This window comes from Electrophorus electricus, unplaced genomic scaffold (genome assembly GCF_041902795.1).
Source record: "Electrophorus electricus isolate QZ-2024a unplaced genomic scaffold, ASM4190279v1 Scaffold31, whole genome shotgun sequence".
Classification (NCBI taxonomy): Eukaryota; Metazoa; Chordata; class Actinopteri; order Gymnotiformes; family Gymnotidae; genus Electrophorus; species Electrophorus electricus.
This window is the reverse complement of record NW_027658594.1, coordinates 1,078,353-1,094,071: the sequence shown is the minus strand read 5'-3', so window position 1 is coordinate 1,094,071 and position 15,719 is coordinate 1,078,353.

Sequence of the window (15,719 nt, the reverse complement as noted above, 5' to 3'; positions counted from 1 at the left end):
ATGCTCTTCGGACAAACTGCAATAATTAAAATGAGAATATTACCTAAACGAAATTGTTTGTTTTCAATTATTCCAGTGCCACCAACCTGTCTAAAATCTTTGGACAACATCATAACTTGATTCTACTGGAAAAATAAATCACATAGAATCAAACTCACAACATTACAGAACTGTTGTTGATTATTGCAAATCAACTACAATATGGAATAAAATGGATAAAACCTAGTATATCAGACAGAATATGGATAGACATAGAGCAAACATTATGCAAAGATCTAAAAGTCAGACTTACCATTTATCAGTCAAATCAATTAAAGAACATTCATGATCAACAATTTGTGGGTGGCCATGATACTAACAGCCTGGTGGAAATTCCACAAGATATCAAACTCCACACTAACATAAACATAACACTGCTTTCATGTCACTTCCACAAGTAGCCCAAACATAAGATATAGAGAGCAGGTAAGAGCAACTATCAGTTCAGAGACATTAAACTCACGTGCATCCATATCAGTATTATAAACATTCCTAATACAAAAAAACTATCACATAAGATATACAAAATAATAATGAAATCAAATCGCATAATTACTCTCCCATCGAGACAATGGGAGGAAGATTTATTACTAACCCCCGACGCCACAGTCTGGATTAAAATGTATAATAATAATTACCACATGACAGCAACACTAACCTACAATGCATTCAGTACAAAATAATACATAGATTACATTATACTACACATTGGATGTTTAAAATTGGTTTCACAAGCTCAGCAATCTGTACATACTTTACTCCAAACACAGCTGACGATTACATTCACATCGTGTGGCAGAGCACACCTATCAAGTAATTTTGGCAATAGGTCATCACACACATGTCCCATGATATAAATAACCCTATCCATCCAACACCATCTTTATGTCTCCTAGGAGACATGTCATCAACCAATGTGACAATAGAAAAAAAACAGGATAATATATATATAACATTATTAATTGCAAATACAAACATACTCATGAATTGGAAAACAAAAAATAATATTAGTGTCACCGAATGGAAAAATCTATTGATAGACTACATATCAATGGAAAAAAATCTCAGAATGAATCAATAAGAACCAATAACCTAGACTGGACTCCTTTGATAAAAAGTTTACAGAGCTAATCCATAAATGATAAATATCCCAATCTAGTACGTGTACATATACAGTGCACTCGCACATAGCCTCTCTCTCTCTCTCTCACACACACACACAGGCAGACGCACACAAGCAGTCACACACGAACACACACACACACACACACACACACACACACACACACACACACATTCCCGTAATGGTGCAGGTGGCAAATACTTAAAATACTCTATCTGCATTTCCCGTTTGTCTGTTTCGTCTCTGTTCGTCTTATTTTTCCTCTCTCCCCTATTCCCGTTTCCCCCACGTTATTTATGTCTGTTCATACGTTTTATACACCCGATATAGTTGGACACAGTGAGAAGTTAGAAATAAATAATGAATAAATAATAAAGTTCTAAAGGTCCTCCGATGGGCGGAAATCAATTGATATATTTATTTCTCCAGATTTCTAACTCGGAGAGAAAAAGACGTCCTTTTACAAATCGCACCTCGTTGTGGAACTCTACTAAGGTTTACAATCCAGGCGATGATTTTTAACCTCAAAGAACATAGGCCTGCTCCAAGGCAAACTGATTTCATCCCATTAATTAACTTTAATGCGATGTTTTTTGCCGAGCATTAGGCTAAAGAAAATGAATGTTGCTGCGTTTATCAAACTAAAAGTATTTATTCTGAGCCATGCGGTAAATGATTCAGTGTGAGCAGCATATGGACGATTTTTGGAAAATGCTGTGACTAGGTAATATTTTGAAATATAAGGCGTTGTTAAAGCCCCTCATTCACGCTATTAACGTTATAAGTTAAAATAATTGAATAATTCATAAATAAATAAATAGCGTTTGTATAATATTTAAAAATAAACATTTACGTAAAAGCACTCTTACGTAACAACCAAGTTGTCATGTATTTGAATCTAAAGCTAAAGTGTTGCTTTGATCGCTTTGGTCGGTCGACACTTGCCTGGCTCTGTTGAATTGCTGTTTCAAACTGTTTTATAATTCGTGCAGTTAGATCATTTGGTTAAATCATTTACGATTTTATTTTATTCATTTACTACTTTCGACTACGATTTCCAGAAAGGTTGACCGACGATCCTCACGAAAATGAATCCAAGTGCTCCAAGTTCGCCGATGACTTCGTTGTACGTGGGTGACCTTCATCCAGACGTTACCGAGGCCATGCTATACGAGAAATTCAGTCCTGCTGGCGCAATAGTCTCCGTACGGATTTGCAGGGACGCGATGACCCTCCGCTCACTTGGATACGCATACGTGAACTTTCAGCAGCAGGCAGATGCTGAGCGTGCTTTGGACACTATGAACTTTAACATCATCAAAGGCAGACCTGTGCGAATTATGTGGTCCCAGAGAGACCCCTCTCTGAGGAAGAGTGGAGTTGGCAACATCTTCATCAAGAACCTTGACAAGTCTATTGACAGCGAAGCTCTTTACGACACATTCTCTGCCTTTGGGAACATCCTTTCCAGCAAGGTGGTGAGTGACGAGAATGGCTCTAAGGGCTACGGCTTTGTGCACTTTGAGACCCGTGAGGCTGAGGAGAGAGCAATTGAGAGACTTAATGGCATGTTGCTCAATGACCGCAAAGTGTTCATTGGCCACTTCAAGTCTCGCAAGGAGCGAGAGGCTGAGATGGGGGCCAGGGCCAAAAAGTTCACCAATGTGTACGTCAAGAACTTTGGAGAGGACATGGACGACGACAAGCTGAAGGAGATCTTCAGCAAGTTTGGCCAAACGCTGAGCACTCGCGTCATGACCGACGAGAGCGGCAAGTCCAAGGGCTTTGGCTTTGTGAACTTCGAGAGGCACGAGGATGCCCAGAGGGCTGTGGATGAGATAAATGGGAAGGAGCTGAATGGGAAGAAGGTGTATGTGGGTTATGCCCAGAAGAAAGGCGAGAGGCAGACAGGGCTGAAACGAAAGTTTGAGCAGATGAAGCAGGACGGTATGACTCGCTACCAGGGAGACAACCTGTACGTCAAGAACCTAGACGACGGTCTGGACGACGCGCGTCTACGTAAGGAGTTCTCTCCGTTCGGGACCATCACAAGTGCCAAGGTGATGATGGAGGGCGGCCGCTCCAAAGGGTTCGGCTTCGTGTGTTTCTCCTCGCCGGAGGAGGCCGCCACGGCCATGACGGAGATGAATGGGCGCGTTGTAGGCACCAAGCCGCTGTACGTGGCTCTGGCGCAGCGCAAGGAGGAGCGGCAGGCCCACCTCTCCAACAAGTACATGAAGCGCACGGCCAGCGTGAGTGCCTTGCCCAACCTCGTGCTCAACCCCTACCAGCCTGCCCCGCCCTCCAGCTACAACATGGAAGCCATTCCACAAGCTCAGAACTGGCCTGCCTACTGCGCAAGCAGCCAGCTGGCACAACTCCTCCCCAGCCCTTGCTGGGCCATGCAGTGCGTCCACCCACAGCAAGTCCAGGATATGCCGAGTGCCATCGGTCCAGCCGCATCCTGCCCGCAGGCCTTCAGCGCCATCCGACCAACCACCGCCTGCCAGGTCCCACGCACGATGGCCTATCAGACCATGGCATCTGAGGCTCCGGGGACAGGGATGGCCAGCGCGGAAGCTGCCAACAAGGCGTCGCTGGTGAGAGCAGTACCACAGTACAAAACCACCTCAGGCGTTCACAGCCCACAGCAACACCTGGGCACACAGCCCTTAGATATAAATGTCGAACTTACCATTTATCAGTCAAATCAATTATAAAACATTTATGTTTCTCAACCCACAGCAGCACCTGGGGGCAGAGCTCCAGGTGCCCGTGCAGCTGGCTGCGGTCCATGTGCAGGGTCAGGAACCTCTCAGTGCCTCCATGCTGGCTGCTGCACCTCCACAGGAGCAGAAGCAGATACTGGGTGAGCGTCTGTTTCCCCTGATCCAGAACATGCAGCCCACCCTTGCAGGGAAGATCACGGGTCTGTTCCTGGAACTGGACAACTCGGAGCTACTGCATATGCTGGAGTCTCCTGAGTCTCTGCACCCTAAGGTGGATGAGGCAGTCGCTGTGCTCCAGGACCAGTGCGCGCAGGAAGCCGCTCAAAAACTTTAACCAGTGCTGCGCTTCTGGCTGTCTAATGGAAGAATAAGCAGTAAAAAAAATTAACATTTTAACTGAAAAAAATAAACATTGAAACTGAAATGCATTGAACATTGAAATATTTTTGCCATGTCTGTAGACATCAAGCCTGTAAGGGTTGGCACCAGGCCGAGGCCCCCTCGACCAGAGGGAGGCGTCGAGTCAACCACGCCACTGATCAGGATCAACACCCAACAGCTGGGCTAGACCTTATATAAGCCCAGTGACCCAATCATTCAGTGCTGGGTTTTTGATAAAGTTTTGAGCCAAGCTCCTAGCCGGTAACTCTGGGTATTGAGGTCTGTGAGCCCTTGTGCTATGCCTCTTTTCTGTTCTGCGAGGGTGTCAGTGTTTTTACACGTCCCCTCCCTTCTCCAGTTTTCCCCTCTCGAGTCTGTCTCTCTCCTGAGGCTTCCCTTAGCCATTCAAGTTTCTCCCCGTTTTCTGGTTTTGTTTGGGAGCTTTTAGTTCGAGTTTTCCCCAGTGCATCGGGGTTGCCATTTCTTTCCGTGGCGTTCTTTGTTCTCCCCTTTTCCACGCTCATCGAGGTGTTTCGTTTTTTCCTCTTGTTTTGCTTGATCCAAGCTCTAACTGTTCTGCACACGAGCCCACCATTGTTAGAGTGTGGCTGCTTACCCAGTAAGCTATTGGTGTCCTCACCTAGCTGACCTGGATTCAAAACCACCTTACAAAGTCCAGGCCTTGGTTATTCTAAGCTTAAAATGAAAACGACAGAAAAAGGTAAAATCATTTCAAGTTTGGTTTATTTGTCGCATACATAGTCATACACAGTATAACTCACAGTGAAATGGTTGAGTGCTCTGTCCAATCTGAGGAAAAAGAAAAACAGGGGTGCATAGAGAAATATATTCTATATATATACAAAAATATATTAATAGTGCATGTACAATATATATATATATATATATATATATATAATGTTTATATGTACAATGTATATATGGATATTTATATATGTATGTACAGAATGTACAGTCCCATCTTGCAATTGACATATTTACAGTTATATGTTACATATTACAGTTATATTGAACATATTACAGTTATTTCTATTACATATTACAGATTTTGACATGAACAGCTGATCATTTTTTTGTTTTTATTCCTCTTAAAGTTTGAATGTTCAGATTGTCAGTTCTTACAGGTCATAGCTGATCATTAGATAAGTGTATTGGGTTGCATTAATATAAATGTAAAGATCAAAAAAACAAAACCCCACAGTGTAGCTTAAAATAGAGAATAATTCTGTAATATTCCTTTATGTACAACACAATTTCAAATGACCTTATTAACAAACCAGTAAAGACAGGACGAGAAGCAAAGGTCACTTACACGTATTAAATCTTGAAGCAAACAAACTGCAGCTGCAAGTGCCACACTGCCATCCAGTTCCACTCTCTGGTCTGGCGACGGTCATATTACAGGAGCAACGAGAGGCTGCCAACAGTTTCTTTTAGCTTGTCTACTGAGACGGTGAAACTGGCCAACCAGGTGAAAAGCATTGTGAAGGAGAAACGACTTCGACTGCCGACGTGGGAAAGTAGCAGTCAGAGCAGGTCTATTGGAGCAGTGCGATGGACTCTGCCCAACAATGGGCTGCAAGCCCACATCTCTGCACATAGCAACAGTATGTGGTTCCTAGGTGCCCAGTCGGCTAGTTTTAAAGTTCAATTCAAATATTAAATAAAAATGCAGACTTCAGAATTGGTTAAATAGCATAACTGTGCACGTACTTTATTGTAGGTTAACATTAACACGCATTATTGAGGCACCCTCTGGAGAATGTCTAAAAATCAGAGAACCCACATTTTCATACATTTTTCAGTAGTGGTTATGTATTCACCCCACATTCCTTTACATATTTGCGTTTGTCTTCACGTCCATTGCATCCAAACCATACATTTGTCAATATATGCAAAGTAATATAAAACACCCACACCAGTTGGAACCTGTTAACACCACATTCCAAGAGATTTCTCTTGACCTTATCCTAAAGAGATGGTCCTGAGCCTGATGGAAATAATATCTCATACTTGGGAGGACATGGACGACAACAAGCTAAATGAGATCTTCAGCAAGTTCGGCCCAACGCTGAGCCGTCGCATCATGACAGACGAGAGCGGCAAGTCCAAGGGCTTTGGCTTTGTGAGCTTCGAGAGGCACGAGGATGCCAAAAGGGCTGTGGATGAGATGAACGGGAAGAAGTTGAATGGGAAGCAGCTGTATGTGGCTCGTGCCCAGAAGAAAGGCGAGAGGCAGACAGAGCTCAAACGCAAGTTTGAGCAGATGAAGCAGGACGGCACGACTCGCTACCAGGGAGTGAACCTGTACGTTAAAAACCTAGACGACAGTCTGGACGACGAGCGTCTGCGTAAAGAGTTCTCTCTATTCGGGACAATCACGAGTGCCAAGGTGATGACGGAGGGCGGCCGCTCCAAAGGGTTCGGCTTTGTGTGTTTCTCCTCGCCGGAGGAGGCCACCGAGGCAATGAAGGAGATGAACGGGTGCATCGTAGGCACCAAGCCGCTGTACGTGGCCCTGGCGCAGCGCAAGGAGGAGCGGCAGGCCCACCTCACCCACCAGTACATGCAGCGCATGGCCAGCGTGAGTGCCGTGCGCAACCCAGTGCTCAACCCCTACCAGCCCGCCCCGCCCTCCGGCTACTTCATGATGGCCATTCCACAGGCTCAGAACTGGGCTACCTGCTACCCGAGCAGGCAACTGGCACAGCTCCACCCCAGCACCCGCTGGGCTACGCACAGCATTCAGCCACAGCATTTCCAATACATGCCGAGTACCATCAGGCCCGCTGCAGACCAATCTCTGGGCCAGGAACCTCTCACTGCCTCCGTGCTGGATCTGGAACCTCCGCAGGAGCAGAAGCAGATGTTGGGTGATCGATGGTCTGTTTCCCATGATCCAGAACATGCACCCCAACCTTGCAGGGACGGGTTTGCTCCTGGAGATCGACAACTTGGAGCTTCTGCTTATGCTGGAGTCTCCTGAGTCTCATTGAAACATTGAAACTGAAAAAATAAAATCGCATTAAAAATTGAAATATTTTTGCCTGGTCCATAGACTCCAGTTTCAGGCCTTGATTACAGTAAACTAAAACAACATGTAAAAAGGCTAAATGATTGACACGTGTACAGTCGGTGACTCCTTTCTTTTTGTTCCTCTTACTGTTCGAATGCTCAGAATGTCAGTTTTTGCAGTTGACAGCTGAGCATTAGGCATGTGTATTGGATTGTATTAATAATACAATTGAGGATTCATTGCTGTTCAGGGACCCAGCAGTGGTAACTTGGCAGTGGTAGGGCTTGAACTAGCAACATTCTGATTACTAGTCAAGTAACCTCTGAATAGTATTATTATGATTAATATTATTAATATATCTTACACTGAGGTCTGCTGAAGCTTACCCAGGATCCTTTGCAGCAGCCTGCCATATGCACAAATCATTACGAAAGGACACAGAATCTCTAAACTCCCTTGTTTTATGTTATTAGTTTGTCTAATTCAATGTTAAAGCACTTTCCCCTGTAAACACTCTTTTTATGACCTCATTTCACCGTTTCATGACTTTATGCCACGAACCAACCAACTATTCTTTTATACAACTCTTTTCAAACACTTCAACCATTGTGGGTAACTACACTATTATACACCTGTAATTCTTGTTATGCTATTTATTTTATTGGTACTGTCGATACATCGATGTTAGGAGAAATACCTCATGAATACTTTAAATGAATCCTTAAAATGACACCTATTCCATTTACTAATGCTAAGCTTGCTACAGTCTGAACTTCTAGCAAGTCAAGAGAAGTCTCATGCAGTTTCTGTATTTTCTATAATTGCTTAATATATGGATGGTTTTAAACTCAATAACATACGCACTTGCAAAATATGTGAATATAAAGGAACAAAAATAAATTAACATAACCACATACCTAAACATCATCTGGTACCATCACCCCATCACCCCTCAATGCAGTATGAGGATGGTCAGATTGTTGTATTTACTAATAGTTACCACTAGTATTAAAATAACAGTAAGCCCAAACTGTTCGACTATGTCCTCTTAAACAAACCTGTGATTTTTTAAATATTTGGACCACATCCTCCTGCAGAATAAAACAATCAGGAAATACAGTTGAGTTGGCCCATACCGCCCTCACATCAGTGTGATTTCCATCAATGACGTGTTATGGCTCTGGGTAAGGAACAATGTTATATTGTTCAATAAACTTTTCACAGGATGCATATTTTTCATTGTTTTAGCAAAGTTTTCGCTACCTCTATACAGCAAACACCAGAATCGACAAGGTTTACATTAATTATAGTCAGTAGAATTAAAGGGAAGAGGCCATATAAAAGGCTGGGATCTACGTTTAGCAGACTCGGCACTGTGTTACTAGATATTGCCCACATTCCAGTAATTTTATTAAGTCCTCTTTAAACAGAAAATAAAGATGCAGACTCAAGAATTAATTGAAGAGAGTAGTAGGTCCATTATTTATTTTGAGCTCAGCGTTACATACAAACGAGGCATAGTCCAGAATATGTCTAATAATCACACAAGGAACACACATTTTTATCCAGTTTTCACAACTGATTATGTGATTGCCACACCTTCTCTACATACTGGTGTTTGAAATCTCCACCACTGTGTTCAACCATACATTATTCAATATATGCAAATTGAGATCTATCATTGTACAAATTGAAGCTTGACCCCAGTATATCCTATTGGAAGATTTTCCTGTTTTTTTTTTTTGTTGTTGTTTTTTTTGTTTTTAACAAAGATGATCTCAACTCATACCATCAAACACCTGCAAGATGATGTTGCAGGTCAGTATCACCCTGCTCTTATGGTAAGATAATGAACCTTGCTTAGCCACAGAACTCTCGAAGAGGCTTTCACGTCTTTTAAAAGCCAGGATCTTTCCCAATACTTAGGAAGCTATTTCTCACGGGAACAGTCCAGAGTCATCTGCCGTAGACTTCCACAGAGGCCTTGAAACCACCTGCATCAGAGCCTCTGCTCTGCACTTACAGACCCAAAAAGGCCTTAAGATACCCCAGAAACATTATTCCTCTTTATGCTTTCAAACACAGTCTTGCACCACTCTGCACCTGTTGCAGAGAGCTTCAAAGCCTATTATAATTAGATCACAGATCGCCTCATGAAAATACCTTTACCCCAAAACATTTTATTACCTCAGGTGGAACAGTGTGTATAGGCCTAGACCTCTTTAGATGTAACTTAGAACCGCCGGTGACCGCTGTATGCGTTTCTTTGGTTGTACAAGCTCTACTGGAGGACTCGATGAATAGTTGATGATGGAAGAGGGGTATATCAGATTCACCCCTTCTGCCTCCATGTGACAAATTAACACACTGCATAAACTTTTAGAAATAAATCAGTCTTTTAACAAATGGTAAACATTCTCTAGAAAAGATTATCTTGTAACAATTCATTGAGTATATGAACTGTTTTTGTGTCCTTATATCTATAAATGAAAAGTAATAAAACATTATAGATGATAAATAAATTACATAAAATGTATAAAAGTTCACAAATAAGAAAGTACCTGAGTCTGCACTTTTCTCCACAGATTCAAGAAACTCGTGAAAGTTGGAAGCTATAGAAACACATAGTACAGAATTATAGACTGACTGAGGTGTGAGCAGAAAGATCGCCATGATGTCCTTATATCTAAAGCACTCAAAGCATTGATGTTATGTAAATAAACTGTGATCCGATTGGTTCAATCTAAGTAAATAGATTCACCTACTTTGAAGTTAAAGTTTTTCTCAAAAGGTTAGAACTGGTTGACTATACTTTGCCGTGTTCTGTAATAGAAAATGTAAACATTTATATCTAAAATATTGCACGACAGAAATCAATTCAAGACTAACCTCTAATGACCGCTAGATGGGGGAAGATATTAAGTAATAAATGAGTCCAGATCCTCCTGCCCGACAATACGGTGAGACTCTGTTTTTACGTGTGATGGAAAATGATACGAAACTATGTATTATGTGATTCATATAAAATCACACTGATCCTTTTGTTCTTAAATTAATAATGCTGTTTGCACATTTGTATCCGCCTGTTGCTGATTAAGTTGAACATGTATCAGGAACTGTTAACATCAAGGTCAACTTGACACACAACCCACACTGTTTGGAGTCAGTTTGGGTTGGTTTGTGGAAAAAACCAAGCTGAGAGCTGATTGGCTTATAGCCACAGCAACAAAGGAAAGAAGAGCTGCTTAAGAAAAGATGATTGGTTAAAGACAGCACAGGAGTAGTATAACTAGCCACGGTTTTGTATACTCGGGGCTCCCTACCTGAGGAGAGCCAAACATTTATTTTATTCTTTTTCTTATTAAATTACTCTCTTAATCACGTCTGACTTGCTGTTTGTTCAAAATTCCACAACATATGTCATTACTACGCCGCACAAAAAAGACCGCCATATTTGTACTTCCACAATGTGAAAAGGCGTCATTTTCTATGCAAACGAATGAATAAACACCATGCCATGCCTTGCTGTATCCCCTCTTTGCACCGCTGGACAGACACACTCATGACACTGTACTCATCAAAAGCAGCACCAGAGACGCACTGAGTCATATCCCGCTACACACCTCTCAGGCCAGCTTGTTTGCACGTTTTGTCATAAAACTCAAAATGTCATTTGTTGCCATTATATATAAAATTACCTATTTAAAAAAAACAAATAAATCAAAAAGTACTTGTGGCTAGAGAGACACGTGGCTAATCACCTACAAGAAATAATGTCAGTGATGTTTGGGGCAGGTGTTTCAAACTTGCCCAGACTCTTGAGAAGCACCTAAACGCTCACACAAGGGTGTCCGCTTGCCATAGTGCTGCAAATACTGCAGGAAGGGCTTTGGTGAAACAGGCCACATGGAGGAGCAGAAGACAATCCACACAACTGAAGAAGCCCATAGCTGCCCAGTATGTCAGAATCCACACGCGAGAAGAACCCTGTAGCTGCCCAGTATGTCAGAAGCAATTTGTGCAGCTGGGTAATGAACCATATTTGTACCCATTCGTATGTTGGGAGCAAATCAGTTGAAGACTTGAACAGTATGTTAACAATCAGTTAAAATTACTGTTGATGACAAGAAAACAATGGCTAATATGTTCCTTCACAGCTATGTCATTGGTTGATCTATTTTTGTCAGATTTAGTGCTTGTTTGGGCAAGTGTGTTAAAGTCTTCCTTTGTTTTTGGTTTTGTTCCTTTTCATATAGTTGTTTATTCCTTTTTGTCTAGTGATGTCCATTATCCATTTAAAATCTGTCAAATTAAACAAATGTGAAACGAATTCCATAGTATTCAGATTTGATTGCAAAAGAGACCAACCACTCCCCGTATTTTGAATTTTGCATATACAGTATATGTGCAGTTCCAGCCTAGTCCACTGATCCAAAATCTGGCCCAGATGTATCTGTTGACTGCAAATTTGAATGATTTCTGTGCTCTGCAGCAAAGGAGCGTTTGGTTACTATCTGATGGATTAAAATAGGCTTGTTGGTAGCAAAGACATCACTAAAGTGTACAGAGCAAAGGTACTCCAGGACCAGGATGGGTAAGTAGCAGCTTGATCAGTGGAATCTTCTGTGAGACGTAACAGGACGTCGGTCTTAAATGTAATGTTAGATCAAATGAAAAACTTTAGTGGATTGAAATACAGATAAATAAATCCACTAAAAGTGCATCTGCATCATTGGTTAAAAAGTTGTTCTGCTAGTTGTCTGATTTTGTTCCAGTAATCTAATGTTTCCTGGCACTAGGTGGTTCAAGATTATATTGGTGTTTGCTTTATTTCTGTTTTTTTTAACCATAGTCTGCTTGTTTATACTGTCTAACAAATGCAATACTGAGTAGTGAAACACTGACACAATCCCTTTTGGAAGTCAGACATTTGTAATAATTTCAATAATCTACAGTTGTAAGTCAAGAGGGCAGCACCATTTTAAAGTCTAGTTTCCTTTCTCTGTCTCACTTTCTGGAATTTTTCCGTCTGTGTTTTTATTAAAGTTAAAAATGGATAGGGTATTAAAACTCCCTTTCACTGACGTCTCTTCCACTGAACTTGTAGAGAAAGTGATGATATGAAGATGATTATGTTTATCACATTCACTCAGAGATCATTGTCTGAGGGTCATGTTGTACAGTTCACGATGCCCCGGGTTGCAATCAGGAGGTTTAACAGTGATGTGCCAAACAGTTGTCTGTGGTGTTCTATATGATCTAAAAGTCAGACTTACCATTTATCAGTCAAATCAATTAAAGAACATTCATGATCAACAATTTGTGGGTGGCCATGATACTAACAGCGTGGTGGAAATTCCACAAGATATCAAACTCCACACTAACATAAACATAACACTGCTTTCATGTCACTTCCACAAGTAGCCCAAACATAAGATATAGAAAGCAGGTAAGAGCGGAGCAGTCAATGTGTCTAATATGACTGCAAAAGCCTGGCAGGACAGGAGGTATTCCTGCTTCTGCTAATCAGCAAAAGGAAGCTCCTGGCAAAGTGACGTGGACTGCAAAAAAATCACCAGGAAGGTCAAGCTACAAATGCCAGAGAGGAGCAGGGAGCACCAAAAGTTCCATAGCATCCTGCGGAAAGAGTACCACATAAGCATGGAAACAGTACAGCAACCCATGGTATGAGCATGGACAGATGAGGAAGAGCTGCTAGAACAGTACGTCCCCAATAAGCAGGCAGGATGTGGATCCGTCTCACTATTTCATCGGCAGAAATGCAGGAGCAGGTGATAATACTCCTGGGCCCAGCACTCTTCAACCTGGGTACTTTAAGGAGAACACGGCAGCCTCCCAAAAGTGATACAAAGTCCCAAAATGGCTATTACCTGTGCTGAATAACAGTATGAAGGACAAATCTACCCCTGTCCAAAGTTTAATTGATTTAACTGAATGCCAACTATACTACCACCATCAATCTGTGTAAGGTGTACTTGCAAGTGCCTTTAGCACCAAAAGCAAAAGAACTGTGTTTTCAACACATTTCATCCAAGCATCATCATGTGAAATGTTGTTCTTTTCGGAAATTCTTCATCTAAATATGGTTGTGTTGCTAATGAGATCATATTATTTGTTACTCTTTAAACCTTATTATTCCTTTAAGATTCAAAGTCTACTGTGTTAGGAAACCTATGTGAGAATATAAAATCAGCAGTTTCTGCATGCTTGTGTGATGAATACAGAAAGTGATCTCTTATACCTGCGGAATTAAGGCTTCAAATGTCTTGGTGTTCAGACGATATGGAGAGGCTCTGGGAATCTGGAAGGATAAACGTTTGTTTCATTTTCAGGGACTGTTGATCATTTATTTGTCCATTCATTTATTACACTATTAAGGGATTATTAATGTGCACTGGGAGAACAGTATAAAGTTATCAGTCTTCTTTATCAGTCTTCTAACTAAACAGCCTGGTCTTGTAAGGTAACCACATGCACACCTTTCCCTCAGTGATGGCAAGGAGTGGTTTAAACTCACCATGTCATCTGTGATTCTGAGTGTGAGTGCTCCTGCATTTTTCTACACAAAGCCTGCTGAGTTGGCAGTGAAGGCAGAGATGCCCATATACAACATGTTGCTTTCATCAGGTGGCAGTGAAAATGGTGTCGGGGCAAAAGCGGGTTTCTTGTGCACTCCAATGTTGTAAAACTCCCCCTATATAGAGAGCAATGCAGAGATTAACTTATTCTTTTACAGCTCCTGGGTCTTGATTCTTCGTTCAGATTAAACTGTTTTATCAGTGTAACCTTTGTGTAACCTTTTTTTCCTACAAAAGCCCAACAGTGCTTTCTGGATACACTTAGGCACAGTTTTGCAAGTGCTCCTGTTATTCCCTGTTAATTCAGATCTTTGGCTCAGAAAGGCTTTCTTATGATCATTATGGTCATTATTCTTATGCTTTGACAACTTGTGCCTTTTTTAACTTGTGCCTGAAAACCCCTTTACCTATGCCAATGATAAAACACTGATGAACTCCTGCAAACAAGTTGTAGTTTATTAATTAGTGCATTAATCTTAGTTTGGGATCTTTAATGACCATCTTAATCTGTGTATATTATTTGATTGTTGGTTCTTTCCTAGCTGAATGTAACTTCCTCTCACAGTAGTGTACAACTTCCAAGCTTATCAAAGGATAGTGTTGTAGTCAGGACCATTAAAAAATCATTCAAGCAAAGACCAAGATTTTGTAGTGTTTGAATCTGAGACAAGAATGAGACTTATTTAACAATGATTTTACTTTAATTATACCACTCACTGATAATGTATTGTAAATTGTCATTGTCATAAATAATTGTCATTATAAAGGCAGCTGAATATAAACAAATATAAAGCAAAAAGGTTCATATGGTCATTTTTATTATTAAATTAAAACATAGTAATACTTAAATAATTGCTATCTGCCCTTGGGTCAATCATGGAAAGGATTAATTAGATGTGTTCTGTAATGTGTTAAATCCTCTCGATAAATGCATAGCTTTAGCTATATCATAAAACATATGATGAGTCCTTTTCTCATTATTACTTGTGTACAACAAAAGTTTGTGTGACAAGCAGCAACATGTATATTTGCCAATTTATGAAAACGGGAGTATGCGCAGTGGGAGAGTAAATATCTTTTAAAATGACTCTCAATTAATGGCAATGCATTTACAATAAGTCTCTTGCCACAATAACAACACTGTCTGGATTTGCCATCAGCTGGTTGATTGCAGCATCGTGCAGCCTGCAGCCTAGCATTTGTTTGCAGGGGAACATACACTGCCATAATTATTACCATAATGAATTTTTTAAGGAGAAAGAATAGTCTGTACATTAATGTTAAAAATTCCAGATCCAGATAGCAGTGTTTATGTATGTCAGTGGCTGTGCACCAGTACTTGTGAATGTACACACACAAACCTCACCCTTTGGGTCTTCCCCAAGTCCCCTGTCCTGTTCACACTACTAGCTAAGAGCAACCAGCTAACTTGATAGCAGTGTGACTCAATAATAATAATAATAATAATAATAATAGTAATAATAATAATAATAATAATATGGCGCTTCCATGCACATCAGCAAGCAAATAGGAACACTAGCACTTGCATGAAATTAAGCATATTAGCATTTCAGAAGGCAGATTATTTAGCCTGCTAAAATAGCAGGTGTGGCAGCAAATGTCTGTTCAAAACACTATGTCACAGGTATGAGTATCATGTATTTGATATAGTATGATTGTTCATGTTTGTAAATTTAAAGCTTACAAATGCTGTATTTACAGTGTATTGCAGGTTATTAAAATGTGGCAGTAATTATTAGGATATAGAGAATTGTAGTGTTTAAACAAATCATTATGTCAGAAGTATGTTT